Raw genomic sequence first — 15537 nt, forward strand, 5'->3', positions numbered from 1 at the left:
CATATAGACCGATCCGCCCATTTAGGGTCTTAGGCCCAAAAAAGCCACATTTATTGTCCGATTTTGCTGAAATTTGGGACAGTGAGTTATGTTAGGCCCTTCGACATCCTTCGTTTATTTGGTCCAGATAGGTCCAGACTTGGTTATAGCTGCCATATAGACAGATCCGCCGATTTAGGGTCTTAGGCCCAAAAAAGCCACATTTATTGTCCGATTGAAATGAAATTTGGGACATCTTTCTGCAATTTGACCCAGATCGGTTAATGATTTGGTTATAGCTGCCATATAGACTGATCCTCCGATTTAGGGTCTTAGGGCCATAAAAGCTACATTTATTATTCGATTTTGCTGGAATTTGGGACAGTGAGTTGTGATAGGCCCCTTGATATCTTTCTGCAATTTCGCCATGATCGGTTTAGATTTGGATATAGCTGCCATATAGACCCATCCGCCGATTTTAGGTTTTGGGCCCATAAAAGGCGCATTTATTATCCAATTTTGCTGAAATTTGGGACAGTGAGTTGTGATAGGCCCCTTGATATCTTTCTGCAATTTGGCCATGATCGGTTCGGATTTGGATATAGCTGCCATATAGACCGATCCTCCGATTTATGGTGCTAGGCCCATAAAAGGCACATTTATTGTCCGATTTTGCTGAAATTTGGGACAGTGAGTTGTGTTAGGCACTTCGACATCTTTCTTCAATTTGGTCCAGATCGGTTCAGATTTGGATATAGCTGTCATATAGACCGATTTCTTGATTTATGGTTTTGGGCCCATAAAATGCTCATTTATTGTCCGATGTCGCCGAAATTTGGGACAGTGAGTTAAGTTAAGCCCCTTGACATATTTCTGCAATATCGCACAAATCGGTTTAGATTTAGATATAGCTGACATATAGACCGATATCTAGGTTTTGGGGCCATAAAATACGCATTTATTGTCCGATGTCGCTGAAATTTGAGACAGTGAGTTTGGTTAGGCTCTTCGACGTCCTTCCTTAATTTTGCCCAGATCGGTCCAAATTTGAATATAGCTGCCATATAGACCGATCTCTCGACTTAATGTTTTGGGCCCATAAAAGCGACATTAAAAGTCCGATTTTGCTGAAATTTGGGACAGTGCTTTGTGTTAGGCTCTTCGACATTTTTATGCAACTTGACCCAAATCGGTCCCGATTAGGATATAGCTGCCATGTAGACCGATATCTCGATTTAATGTCTTGGCCCCATAAAAGGCGCATTTATAATCCAATTTCACTGAAATTTGGCACAGTGACTTATGTTAGGCTTTTCGACATCCGTGTCGTATATAGTTCAGATCGGTTTATTTTTAAATATAGCTTATGTACTTATTAGTATTTGGTCCAAATCGGAACATATTTGGATATAACTCATATGGGCATAAGGTATAAAATTTTCACCGAATTTTGATGAAAGGTGGTTTACATATATACCCGAGGTGGTGGGTATCCAAAGTTCGGCCCGGCCGAACTTAACGCCTTTTTACTTGTTTACACTTTTTTTCTAAATCAAGCTAAAAGTAACAGCTGATAACTAACAGAAGAAAGAATGCAATTACAGAGTCACAAGCTGTGAAAAAATTTGTCAACGCCGACTATATGAAAAATCCGCAATTACTTTTTGGGCAACCCAATATGTTTTAGCCATATCGAACTCAGCACGTTTTTACTGATTTTTGTTAATTTTTATCACAGTCCCTGTTGGTGGTTATCCAAAGTTCAGCCCTGCTGAACTTGACACGTTTTTACTTGTTTTTCCCCTTATTTCTCTAATCAGCCGATTCCCCATGTGATGCCTGCAAAATATATCCACCACCTGATAAGTGTGTAGGCCAAAGTTAATAACTCTGGTGCGCACTTTCATTACTTAATATGCTTTATTTAGCATTTGATTTTATTTATAGCCAAGAAACAGCCAATTTTTAGAGCAACCGTGGTAAATGCACCTACCTGCTTACTTTTTATGTGACATATTAAAAATTTTGTGATTATTTATGGCACGAGTTTTATCGCCAGCCTAGAATAACATACCAATTTCTTAATTGGCCTCGCTCAATGTCTGTCCGTACTGCCTTTTGGGGCCATGCCACCAGCCAACCTTCAATGGAGTGTTGTGCAAATTATGCAGAAATCATAAATTTCAACGACAGCCAAAAATTGAGTAATGGCGGCTGTAGAAAGTCGTCGTATTAGCCATTAGCAAGCTATCAAAAATGTTGATACTCTTAAATTAGAAGGGATTAATTTCAATTGCTGCAATTCAAGCAGAAAATTGTACAAAACTTATCGTGGTGATTGCCATGACAATGGCGCCATAAATATTGCATACGAAAGTTTGAGACTCGTGACCGCTCCAGAGGTAAGCAAACAAAAGGATGATTTTTGATCTGAAAGTCACATCATTGATGAAAATTTGGATAATTGATAGTTGATTTGGAGTTTAAGAGGAGAGCGAAAAGCCAAAACGGCTAAAAACATGCAATGAGTCATGGCTGCTAATTGAATAGTTAAACGATTGGCAAGTCGTTAGAACGAAAGCATTAAGGAACGATTTTAATCACTGTTTTTGGCGGTTTATCCCCTTGCAGTATATCAAATACTGCCTTTTAGTATTTCACCAGAATTCTTGGCTGTAAAAACCCATGCTTTATCAACGGTCACTCACTATATGCCGTTCACTGCAAAAGAATTTCCATCAATATGGGTGAAATATTGGAAAAAATTTTTTTATCGATGGTATTGACCATTAAACGAACTCGGCCACTTTACAATACCAACATTACTTGCAATAAAATGTGGACACAAAAAAAAACACAATCTATTGGAAACTCATTCTGTAACATTTTATGGGTCATTAAACCATTAGCTGTGTATTCCTCCGTTGTTTAAAAAACATTCCCAAGTTTCGCATGGTGGGGCGTCTCTGCCACCCCACACCCCAAAGAATTGCAAATAACAATTATGCGTATTCTATTGATTTTAACCATTATCAGACCAATTATAAAGAACGAAAAAAGCACACATCAGAAACAAAGCGCCATAAAACTTCCAGCCACACCAGCAGCGGTAGCAATGAAATCACATTTCATCGATGATAACCAAAAAAAAAAAAAAAACGGAAACAAATTGATAATTATTTCTTGTTTTTGCGTGTCAATGTGGATGCAGCAGCACCACCGCCAGAAACTCCAAACCATTGATGGATGTCGGAGATGTGCGTCATCTCATGAAATGACCCAATAATAGGGCAAACACATGTCAAAGCGATGGCAGCGAATGATGGATGCCCTAGGATACCAACTAAAAACCAGTAAGGAAAGGCAAAAGTCGGGCGGAGCCGACCATATAATACCCTACACCTACCCTACAGTTATAAATTAGGGCAATATATTGGGTTGCCCAAAAAGTAATTGCGGATTTTTCATATAGTCGGCGTTGACAAATTTTTTCACAGCTTGTGACTCTGTAATTGCATTCTTTCTTCTGTCGGTTATCAGCTGTTACTTTTAGCTTGCTTTAGAAAAAAAAATGTAAAAAAAAGTATATTTGATAAAAGTTCATTCTAAGTTTTATTAAAAATGCATTTACTTTCTTTTAAAAAATCCGCAATTACTTTTTGGGCAACCCAATATAAATACTAGCCGAATCGGGCCCGCTCCGCTGCGCCTTTTTCAACTCTCTAATATATTTTTTTTTGGGTGGGACACTTCGCCCTGAATGCGGATATCGAATTCATGCCATTGTAGCCGATGGTTCATCCAAGTATCATATACTCATAATGGGTCTAATGACGTTTTTGCGGGATGGCGTGACCCCCTATAATTCGATCTGATTATGTAGGCCAGATTCGAAATCTATTCCCGACTACCTTTCATTTGAGCCCCATATTGCAACGAACGTCCAATATGTCTGTTTGGGGGAGTTTTGGGATTGGGGCGGCCCGATGGGTACTTGGACTCAAATTTTCAATGGGTACTTGGACTCAAATATTCGTATTGTACCCTCCAATACCTTTCATTTGATACCTATATTGTCCCGATCGGTCAACTTTTCATTTTGGATTGTGTTTTTCACATAAGGGGAAGGGTCCATCCCCCTTCCAATACCGAAAAATTATATAGCCTATGTTTCCTTCCAGACCAACCTACACAATATGCGAAGATTTCGAAAAAAAACCGGTTCTGCCGTTTATCAGTCTATACGGCAGAAACAAACCGAGTCCCATATATCCATGACAGGCTAATGCTATGCCCATTTTGGGCGTCTTTATGGGGGTGGGATGACCACCTATACTTCGACATGAATTTTGTATGCCAGATTCGTTATCTATTCTCGCATACTTTTCATTTGATACCCATATTGTCCTCACCGGTCCACTTTTGATTTTGGGTGGTGTTTTTGGGGTAACGGTGGAGGGTGCGCCCCCTTCCGGTATCAATAAATTATAAAGCTTATTTCTACTTCCTGACCATATTCGTAATCTACTCCCGAATACCTTTTATTTGAGCCCCATATTGTCATGATCGTCAAATTAGCCTTTTTTAAGGGGGTTTTGGGGCTGAGGCGAACCCCCAGGTACTTGGACCCAACTTTTATTATGAAATAAAACTCCCATATATCCATGATAGGCTAATGCTATGCCCATTTTGGGCGTTTTTGTGGGGGTGGGATGACCACCTATACTTCGACATGAATTTGAATGATAGATTCGTTATCTATTCCCGCATACTTTTCATTTGATACCCATATTGTCCTTCCAGGTCCACTTTTGATTTTGGGGTAACGGTGGAGGATCCGCCCCCTTCCTTTATCAATAAATTATAAAGCTTATTAATACTTCCTGACCATATTCGTAATATACTCCCGAATACCTTTTATTTGAGTCCCATATTGTCATGATCGTCAAATAAACCTTTTTTAAGGGGGTTTTGGGGCTGAGGCGACCACCCAGGTACTTGGACCCAACTTTTATTATGAAATTCGTACTCTACTCGTAAATACCTTTCATTTGAATCCCATATTGTCCCGATCGGTCTACTTTTATTTTTGGGTGGTACTTTTTGGTATGGGGGAGGGTCCGCCCCCCCTCCCGATATCAAAAAATTATATAGCCTTTATCTATGAAAATTTCAAGGTAATCGGTTCAGCCTTTTTTGGGTCTATACGGAACAAACAAACAAACACAAATTTAATTTTATATATAAGGCTAGCTGGACAGGGCCCGCTCCGCAGCGCCTTCTTTCACTCTCTTATTTTATCTGAGCGCTATACGATCACGTCAGGAAATTAGTCCTGTATGGGGGTGCTGGTACTGCCTTTCAGATATTTCGCGCCAATGTGGATATTACATTGGTGCTCTTCTCGCAAATGCCTTTCATTGTAGCCTTATATTGCTATAGTCGGTAAATATTTCCGGTATGGCGGTGTTTTAGGGGGTGAGGCGGATCCCCATATATCAGATTCGTGCTCTGGTATCAAAAAAATTTCTTTTGAATTCCATATTTTCATTATCGGATTATATTCCATTTGGCTGGTGGCTTTGGAGGTGGGCCGGCCCCTTAGATACTCCACCCATCTCCGAGATCTGGGGTTTTTGGAAATAGGGTAAGAAGAGGGTCTTGGATGTTAGATCTACTTCATTCTCTTGGATTTGGTGGTGGATTGGAGTAGCCAAACTCTTTGCCCCAAAAGTGGATATCAGATTCATACTCCATTCCCGAAAATCACATTGAAGCAACATATTGCTATAGTCAGTATATATGTGTGGTTTAGCCGGAGTTTATGAGGTGTGGCGTCCCTGAAACATTTTGCCAAGAAACACATACAGATTTGAGCCCCATAATCCACAAATATCTCCAGTATGAGGGGTATGCATGGTGGGGCGGCCACCCACGTACTTACAAACAAACAACAAATTTTGCTCATGACCATTCCACTATGGAAAAGGGGCAAACTTCTCACATATCAACGAGTGCAGTCGGATTCAAGTTTTAAACTCAATGATAAGGGGCCTTCTTTTTATAGCCGAGTCCGAACGCCGTGGCGCAATGCGACACCTCTTTGGAGAGGAGTTTTACATGGCATAGTATCTCACAAATGTTGTCAGCATTAGCCCATACTTAGCCCTGAAAAAATATCAGCATCGAGCTGAACTCTCAAATTTCTTTAATTTGAGTCCTAATTGCCATTGGTTTAGGGGGAATTTATGGGTTGGCACGACCCCCAAACATTTGGCCTCAAACTTGGATATTATTTATCGCCATAGTAGGCAATCATGGCCGGTTTGAAGGGAGTTCAGAGGCGGACTCTGAAGTAATATCAGCATTGTGCTAGAGCACTATTTTGTTTGAGCCCCATAATGTCAAGCATTTTGAAGGAGGCTATCAAGACATTCAGAGCTAGGGGGTTTCGTTCAGATTCACACTAATTAATTCTTTTGTATTGGTTACCTACATTCGAAATCATATTCCAAAGCGACCACTGGGAATACTACATTCTTAAAGAACCGCAGGTCCTCCTGTGTCCATCCCAATCTGAGGGTAAAAAGCGTACTCTAATACCAAAGACCTTTTATTTCTGTCCTATTCTATCCTGATTGGCCTTCATATATTATTTCATATTATTCATATATTATTCTTAATTCTTCTTTTTTGGGTAGGATAGGGGGAGGGGATTGCTCTCTGACACGTCCTTTCATTTGAGTACAATTAGTCAACATGACAGTTTGGCATTGCATTTATTGGGAGGAGAGGGTCGCCCCCCCACCCTATAGACCAAAAGACAATGTATTTGAGTCTTTTATTGTCGCGATCTACCTGCTGTCCTGCGGAATGGTAGGACGTGACCCAGATACTTGAATCCTTACACCAATATTGGATTCAAAAAATTCTGTCATAGATTTTTCTTTGAATTGACATATTATCCCAATCGAACTACACCTCCTATTGAAGGGTATTTAGTGGGTGGGCCGGTCCCAGACTCTGTCCTAATCGTGCATACCAGATTCGTAGTCAACTCCCAAAGACGTTTCATTCGATACCCATTTTGTGACGTTGGACACTTATGGCCGTTTTGGGGGTAGACACTTTGGACCAAATTCTTATAACAAATTCCAAATATCTTTCGTTTGATACTCATATTGTCTCAATCGGTAAATATGTTCTGTTGAGGGGTTTTGGGGGGGGGGGGGGGGGGCACCAAGGAATACATTTTTAGATCAGCATTTGACTCTGCCTTTAAATAGCTTTTATTTGATACACATATTGTCCCAATCGGTAAGTTTGTTCTGCTGGGGGGTTTAGGGGATGGGCAGGGCCCTCAGACACCAAAAACATTTTTTCTGTCAGATTTGTATTCGACTTTTGAATACATCTTTAATTTGATATCCATATTGCTCAAAGCGGTTAAAGTGTTCTGTTGGGTGGTGTTTTTAAGTGTGGGGACCCTCCGACACTTAGGATAACATTTTAATGCAAAGTTCTTATTATACTCTTAACCTTTCATTTGATACCCATATTGCCCAAGTAGTTGGGGTGGGGGACCCCTAGAATATTAAGAATGAAATTTTTATACCAAATTCGTACTCTACTCTTAAATACTTTCCATGTGATACCCATATTGACAAAATCGGTACACATGTCCATTCGGGTGTGTTTTGGGATGGGGCGTCCCACCAGGTTATTTGACCCAAAAATTTTTGACCAATTTCGTGCAGTGGGGTACCATTAGGTGGCGTACAAAATTTCGTTAAATCGAGATTTTGAAAATTGGGTTGAGAGGGAGGGTCCGCCCCCCTTCGGATATCAAAAAAATGTAGTACCCTATTTTCACCGGGAGCTCAAACCCTACCATCTATGAAAATTTCATGAAAATCGATTCAGCCGTTTTTGAGTGTATACTGAACAGACAAACAAACAAACAAAGCACAACAATTTCATGTTTATACCCTCCACCATAGGAGGAGGGTATAAAATTCTGTTTGTAACTACTCGAAATATTCGCCTGAGACCCCATAAAGTATATATATTCTTGATCGTCGTGAAATTTTAAGTCGATCTAGCCATGTCCGTCCGTCTGTCCGTTCCGAAGAAGTAAAGCTAGTCGCTTGAAATTTTGCACAAATACTTCTTATTAGTGTAGGTCGGTTGGTATTGTAAATGGGCCATATCGGTCCATGTTTTGATATAGCTGCCATATAAACCGATCTTGGGTCTTGACTTCTTGAGCCTCTAGAGTGCGCAATTCTTATCCGATTGGAATGAAATTTAGCACGACGTGTTTTGTTATGATACCCAACAACTGTGCCAAGTATGGTTCAAATCGGTTAATAACCTGATATAGCTGCCATATAAACCGATCTTGGGTCTTGACTTCTTGAGCCTCTAGAGTGCGCAATTCTTATCCGATTGGAATGAAATTTTGCACGACGTGTTTTGTTATCATATTCAATAAATGTGTCAAATAAGATTCAAATCGGTTCATAACCTGATATAGCTGTCATATAAACCGATCGTGGGTCTTGACTTCTTGAGCCTCTAGAGTGCGCAATTCTTATCCGATTCGAATGAAATTTTGTACGACGTGTTTTGTTATGATACCCAACAACTGTGCCAAGTATGGTTCAAATCGGTTAATAACCTGATATAGCTGTCATATGAACCGATCTGGGATCTTGACTTCTTGAGCCTCTAGAGCCTCTAGAGGTCGCAATTATTATCCGATTTGCCTGAAATTATGTACTACGGATCCTCTCATGACCATCAACATACGTGTTTATTATGATCTGAATCGGTCTATAGCCCGATACAGCTCCCATATAATTCGATCTCTCTATTTTACTTCTTGAGCCCCCAAAGGGCGCAATTCTTATTCGAATTGGCTGACATTTTACACAGGTCTCCAACATGTAATAATATAATAATAGATAGCAGAGCAAATCTTTTCTTATATCCTCTTTTGCCTAAGAAGAGATGCCGCGAGAAGAACTCGGCAAATGCAATCCATGGTGGAGGGTATGTAAGATTCGGCCCGGCCGAACTTAGCACGCTTTTACTTGTTCTTAACTTTTCTATTGCTCTTAAAAAATCACCCTTTACAATCCTGCAGGTAGAGATCCGGGCGATCATGGAATGCGTGAGTTGGTGTGGTGTTTACACGAGGACGTCGAGTGTAAACATCTTTATGGACAGTGAGCTATAACCAGCAGGACGGTAACGAGTGTAAGAAGGAGATTAACGCCTTCTCTGAGGATGTCACATTCCGCATCATTTAGGTGCCGGGTCACAGCGAAGTAAGATAGAATGAAAGAGCAGACGATTTGGCAGTGAAGGTCAGAGGACTAGCGTCAATAAACCTGGTTACCCCAAAGCCTTTCGAGTCGCCGCAGTCCGATTTAAGGGCATGACCGTCGAACATGTAACACTGTGGGACAGCGAAACAGTCGGTAGGAAGGCGAAAATCCTATGGGGAGATCCGAATCGTGACGAAGACGAGGCTATTACTGAAAGGAAGAAAGAACGAGATCATTAAAGCTGTCGGTATCATAACGGGACAGAGGACTACGATCTCATTGACGCAAAATTGGTGCGGCAAGTGATAATACGTCTAGGACATGTGAGGAAGATGATGAGTATTCCTATGGTGTATTTCCTATGTCAGATTCTATGGCCAGATTCCGCTGCTAACAGACACCGGTACTTAGGTGGAGCATCAAACCAGACATGAACCAATTAAGCGGAGTGTTGTGGAAAACAATAAAGAATTTTGTAAGTAGCATGGAATTCCTGAATTTGATTTTCTTTTTATACCCACCAAGATTCGGGTATATCCAGCCATGACCGTCCGTGTGCGGTTAAAATCACGCTACAGTCTTTAAAAAATAAAGATATTGAGCAGAAACTTTGTACAGATTCTTTCTCTGTCCATATGCAGGTTAAGTTCGAAGATGGACTATATCGGACTATATCGGACTATATCGGACTATATCTTGATATAGCCCCCATATAAACCGATCCGCCGTTTTAGGGTCATAGGCCCTTAAAAGCCACATTTATTATCCGATTTTGCTGAAATTTGGGACAGTGAGTTGTGTACGTCCTTCGACATCTGCCTTCAATTCGGCTCCGATCGGTTCAGATTTGGATATAGCTGCCATATAGACCGATCTCTCGATTTAAGGTCTTGGGCCCATAAACGCCACATTTTTTATCCGATTTTGCTGAAATTTGGGGCAGTGAGTTGTGTAAGGCCCTTCGACAGTCCTCTTCAATTTGGCTCAGATCGGTCCAGATTTAGATATAGCTGCCATATAGACCGATCCTCCGATTTAGGGTCTTAGGCCCATAATAGCCACATTTAATATCCGATTTTGCTGAAATTTGGGACAGTGAATTGTGTTAGATCCTCCAACATCCTTCGTCAATTTGGCTCAGTTCGGTTCAGATTTGGATATAGCTGCCATATAGACCGATCCTCCAATTTTGGGTCTTAGGCCCCTAAAAGCCACATTTATTATCCGATTTTGCTGAAATTTGAGACAATGAGTTGTGTTAGGCCCTCCAACATACTTCGTCAATTTGGCTCAGATCGGTCCAGATTTGGATAAAGCTGTCATATAGACCGATCCTCCAATTTTGGGTCTTAGGCCCCTAAAAGCCACATTTATTATCCGATTTTGCTGAAATTTGAGACAATGAGTTGTGTTAGGCCCTCCAACATACTTCGTCAATTTGGCTCAGATCGGTCCAGATTTTGATATAGCTGTCATATGGATCGATCTCTCGATTTTAGGTTTTGGGACCATAAAAGCCACATTTATTATCCGATTTTGCTGAAATTTGGGACAGTGAGTTGTGTTAGGCCCTTTGACATCCTTCGTCAATTTGGCTCAGATCGGTCCACACTTGCATAAAGCTGCCATATAGACCAATCTCTCGATTTAAGGTCTTGGACCCATAAAATGCGCATTTATTGTCCGATTTTGCCAAAATTTGGCACAAGGAGTTAAGTTAGGCCCCTCAATATCTTTCTGCAATATGGCTCAGATCGGTCCAGATTTGGATATAGTTGCCATATAGGCCGATTCTCCGATTAAGGGTCTAAGGCCCATAAACGCCACATTTTTTATCCGATTTTGCTGAAATTTGGGGCATTGAGTTGTGTTAGGCCCTTCGACAGTCCTCTTCAATTTGGCCCAAATCGGTCCAGATTTGGATATAGCTGCCATATAGGCCGATTCTCCGATTAAGGGTCTAAGGCCCATAAACGCCACATTTTTTATCCGATTTTGCTGAAATTTGGAACAGTGAGTTGTGCTAGGCCCTTCGGCATCCTTCGTTAATTTGGCCTAGATCGGTCCAGATTTGGATATAGCTGCCATATAGACCAATCTCTCGGTTTTAGGTTTTGGATCCATAAAATGAGCATTTATTATCCGATGTCAACGAAATTTGGGACAGTGAGTTGTGTTAGGCCCTTCGGCATCCTTCGTCAATTTGGTCCAGATCGGTCCAGATATGAATATAGCTGCCATATAGACCGATCTCTCGATTTAAAGTTTTGGCGCCATGAAAGGCGCATTTATTGCCCGATGTCGCCGAAATTCGGGACAGTGAATTGTGTTGGGCCCTTCGCCATGTTTCTTCAAGTTGGCCCAACTCGGTAAAGATTTGGATATAGCTGCCTTGTAGACCGATATCTCGATTGAAAGTCTTAGTATTTGGTCCAAATTGTAAAATATTTCGATATAGCTGCTATGGGGCATAAGGTATGCATTTTTCACCGGATTTTGACGAAAGTTGGTTTACATATATACCTGAAGTGGTGGGTATCTAAAGTTCGGTTAGATTTTAAAGAGAACAACAAGCTGATTACTGGCTTAGGTGTATGTCCTTACTGGCATGGGGCGCAGAAGTTACCATGTCCGCCTATGACGCCCAATACCTGGACTCGAATTCTGGCGAGAACATCAGAAAAAATTTTCTGCGGTGACATATATGAAATTTGCAGCCAGGTAAAACTTTTCTACAAAGTGCTGTCACTCTTCCGCATGCTGATCGGACTTGGCCAAAAAGGAGAGCCGCTATTATTAAGCTTTAAACCTTGAATCGGCAAGCTTTCATTGATGTGAGCCTTCCTTAAAGGAATATTAAAATTTCCAATCATTTACACAGGGTATTTAAGATTCGTCCTGGCCGAGTGTAACACATTTTCACTGCTTTATATTGTCAATAACGAAGAGGTTTAAGTGATTAAATCTTACGCATGCATTTCTGGCAAATTTTGGAAGACTTAACATTTCCATTAAAATTGACTTGCTAAGCCTTAATGAGATAATAATTGAAATTGTAAACAATTAATTGATTACATAATCCCAACACAAAATGGGAAAAAAATTAAAAAAAAAAACTCAACCTAAATATAAAATGGAACTCATTTAAAAAGGGCGTTTCTGTTTGGCAAATGTTTTGTTTCTGCCTAATTACTGCGATTTTTCGCCTCGAACAAAAATACATAAAACTTAGCTGAGTTTAGGTAAAGAAATCTACCTTCATTTCTCTTTTTTTTCCTTGGAATAGGCACTTAATCCCTTTCTTTGGGTTATTTTTTTTCAAATTAAAGATTTGTTTATCAAAGGACGAAACAAACTTTTATGGACATGCTAAGCAAATTGATTTGTTCTATCGCAGCATAAGATCATCATTATTAACAGCAAACACACTACCCTTTCTTATAGCCAGCCAACTCCTTAGTGGGGAGAGTAGAAAGCAAAAGAAAACCCGAGACTGCGATATGAATCTGAGAAATGGCATCAGGTTAGGTCCATTACAAAATGATCTATGACTCGCTTAAAGTTTTCAATTATGCTGTTTGGAATGTATATGGGACAACCCTACGAGACTTTTTCAATTGTTTTCCACTTTTAAATTGCCCTCTTTATCATTTTTAGGGTTTGTTTGTGTTTTTTTTTTTTGGCTTTTTTGTTTGTGGTCCCCCATTTTAATGGAAAGCCACGTTACAACACTAACCTCAATTATCCGTGAAACAAGAGGACCCTCCATAAATCTCTGCACAAAACCGAAATTATAAAACATGAATAACGTCACCATATTTCTCCCAAAAACACAAAATCAATTTGTACACATAGTCCCTGGTTGACCAACATAACCTAGCGCCTCTACCACCATGTCCATGCCATTGCCTCAAACCAACTCCCATTGACCAAACATTGGCCTATATATATTGTCTTTCTTCCTGGTCATCGTGATTGCTGCTATGGCCACCATTGAATTCCTCAGCTGAACCATGGCCATGCAAAGGCCTATCTGTATGGAGACGCTATCATACTCCAATAACACAATCAAGTAATAAATTCTAACAGCCATCAGGAACGATGCTTACAAGGAGTGGGCCGCAGAAATCTGCGTTTCAGGCGTTTATAAGTTATTACCTAAGCGAAGAGCACAGTGTTTGCGAAAAAGGAAAGAAGTAAAAGCGTGCTAAGTTCGGCCGGGCTGGAATTGGGACCCAGCACCATGGATTCTGCTAACATATGGGAGCTATATCTGGGTATAGACCGAATTAGACAGTATTTGGTGCAGTTGTTAAGAGTCAAAACAGAACACTATATGCAAAATTTCAGCCAAATCGGATACAAATCGCGTCAAGAAGTCAGATCAGAAGATCGGTTTATATAGCAGCTATATCATGTTCTTGACCAATTTGGACCGTACTGGGCACAGTTGTTGGGAGTTATAACGGAACACTATGTGCAAAATTTCAGAAAAATCGGACAAATATTTTGGCTTCCAAGGGCTCAAGAAGTCAAATCGGGAGATCGGTTTATAAGGGAGCTATATCAGGTTACAGACCGATATGGACCGTCCTAGGAACAGATGTTGGAAGTCATAACAGAATACCATGTGCAAAATGTCAGCCAAATCGGATGAAAATTTCGGCTTTCAGGGGCTCAAGAAGTCAAATCGGGAGATCTGTTTATAAGGGAGCTACATCAGGTTATAGACCGATATGGACCGTCCTAGGCACAGATGTTGGAAGTCATAACAGAACTCTGAGTGCAAAATTTCAGCCAAATCGGATAAAAATTGAGCCTTCCAGGGGCTCAAGAAGTCAAATCGGGAGATCGGTTTTTGTGGGAGCTATATCAGGTTATAGACCGATATGGACCGTCCAAGGAACAGATTTTGGAAGTCATAACAGAACACCATGTGCAAAATTTCAGCCAAATCGGATAAAAATTGAGCCTTCCAGGGGCTCAAGAAGTCAAATCGGGAGATCGGTTTTTGTGGGAGCTATATCAGGTTATAGACCGATATGGACCGTCCAAGGAACAGATGTTGGAAGTCATAACAGAACTCTGTGTGCAAAATGTAAGCCACATCGTATGAAAATTTCGGCTTCCAGGGGCTCAGGAAGTCAAATCGGGAGTTGCGTTTATAAGGGAGCTACATCAGGTTAAAGACCGATTTGGACCTTCTTAGGCACAGTTCTTGAAAGTCATAACAGAACTCTGTGTGCAAAATTTCAGCCAAATCGGATAAAAATTGCTACATCAGGTTAAAGATCGATTTGGACCTTCTTAGGCACAGTTCTTGAAAGTCATAACAGAACTCTGTGTGCAAAATTTCAGCCAAATCGGATAAAAATTGGGCCTTCAAGGGGCTCAAGAAGTCAAATCGGGAGATCGGTTTATGTGGAAGCTATATCAGGTTATCGGATGAAAATTGAGCCTTCCAGGGGCTCAAGCAGTCTAATCGGGATATCGGTTTGTATGGGAGCTATATAAGGTTTTTGACCGATTCGAACCATACATAGTACAGTTGTTGGAAGTCATAAAAACAAGTAAAAAGGCTCTTTGTCCCAAATTTCGGCATCATCGGACAATAAATGCGCCTTTTATGGCCCCAAAACCTAAAACCGAGAGATCGGTCTATATGGCAGCTATATCCAAATCTGAACCGATCTGAGCCATATTGACGGAGGATGTCGAAGGGCCTAAGACAACGTACTGTTCCAAATTTCAGCAAAATCGGATAATAAATGTGGCTTTTATGGGCCTAAGACCCTAAATTGGAGGATCGGTCTATATGGCAGCTATATCCAAATGTGGACTGATCTGAGCCAAATTGATGAATGATGTCGAAGGGCCTAAGACAACTCACTGTCCCAAATTTCAGCAAAATCGGATAATAAATGTGGCTTTTATTGGCCTAAGACCCTAAATCGGTGGATCGGTCTATATGGGGGCTACATCAAGATATAGTCCGACACAGCCCATCTTCGAACTTAACCTGCTTATGGACAAAAAAAAGAATCTGTGCAAAGTTTCAGCTCAATATCTCTATTTTTGAAGAATGTAGCGTGATTTAAACAGACAGACGGACGGACATGTCTAAATCGTCTTAGATTTTTACGCTGATCAAGAATATATATACTTTATAGGGTCGGAAATGGATATTTCGATGTGTTGCAAACGGAATGACAAAATGAATAAACCC

The sequence above is a fragment of the Stomoxys calcitrans genome, chromosome 3 (assembly GCF_963082655.1).
Source record: "Stomoxys calcitrans chromosome 3, idStoCalc2.1, whole genome shotgun sequence".
Lineage (NCBI taxonomy): Eukaryota > Metazoa > Arthropoda > Insecta > Diptera > Muscidae > Stomoxys > Stomoxys calcitrans.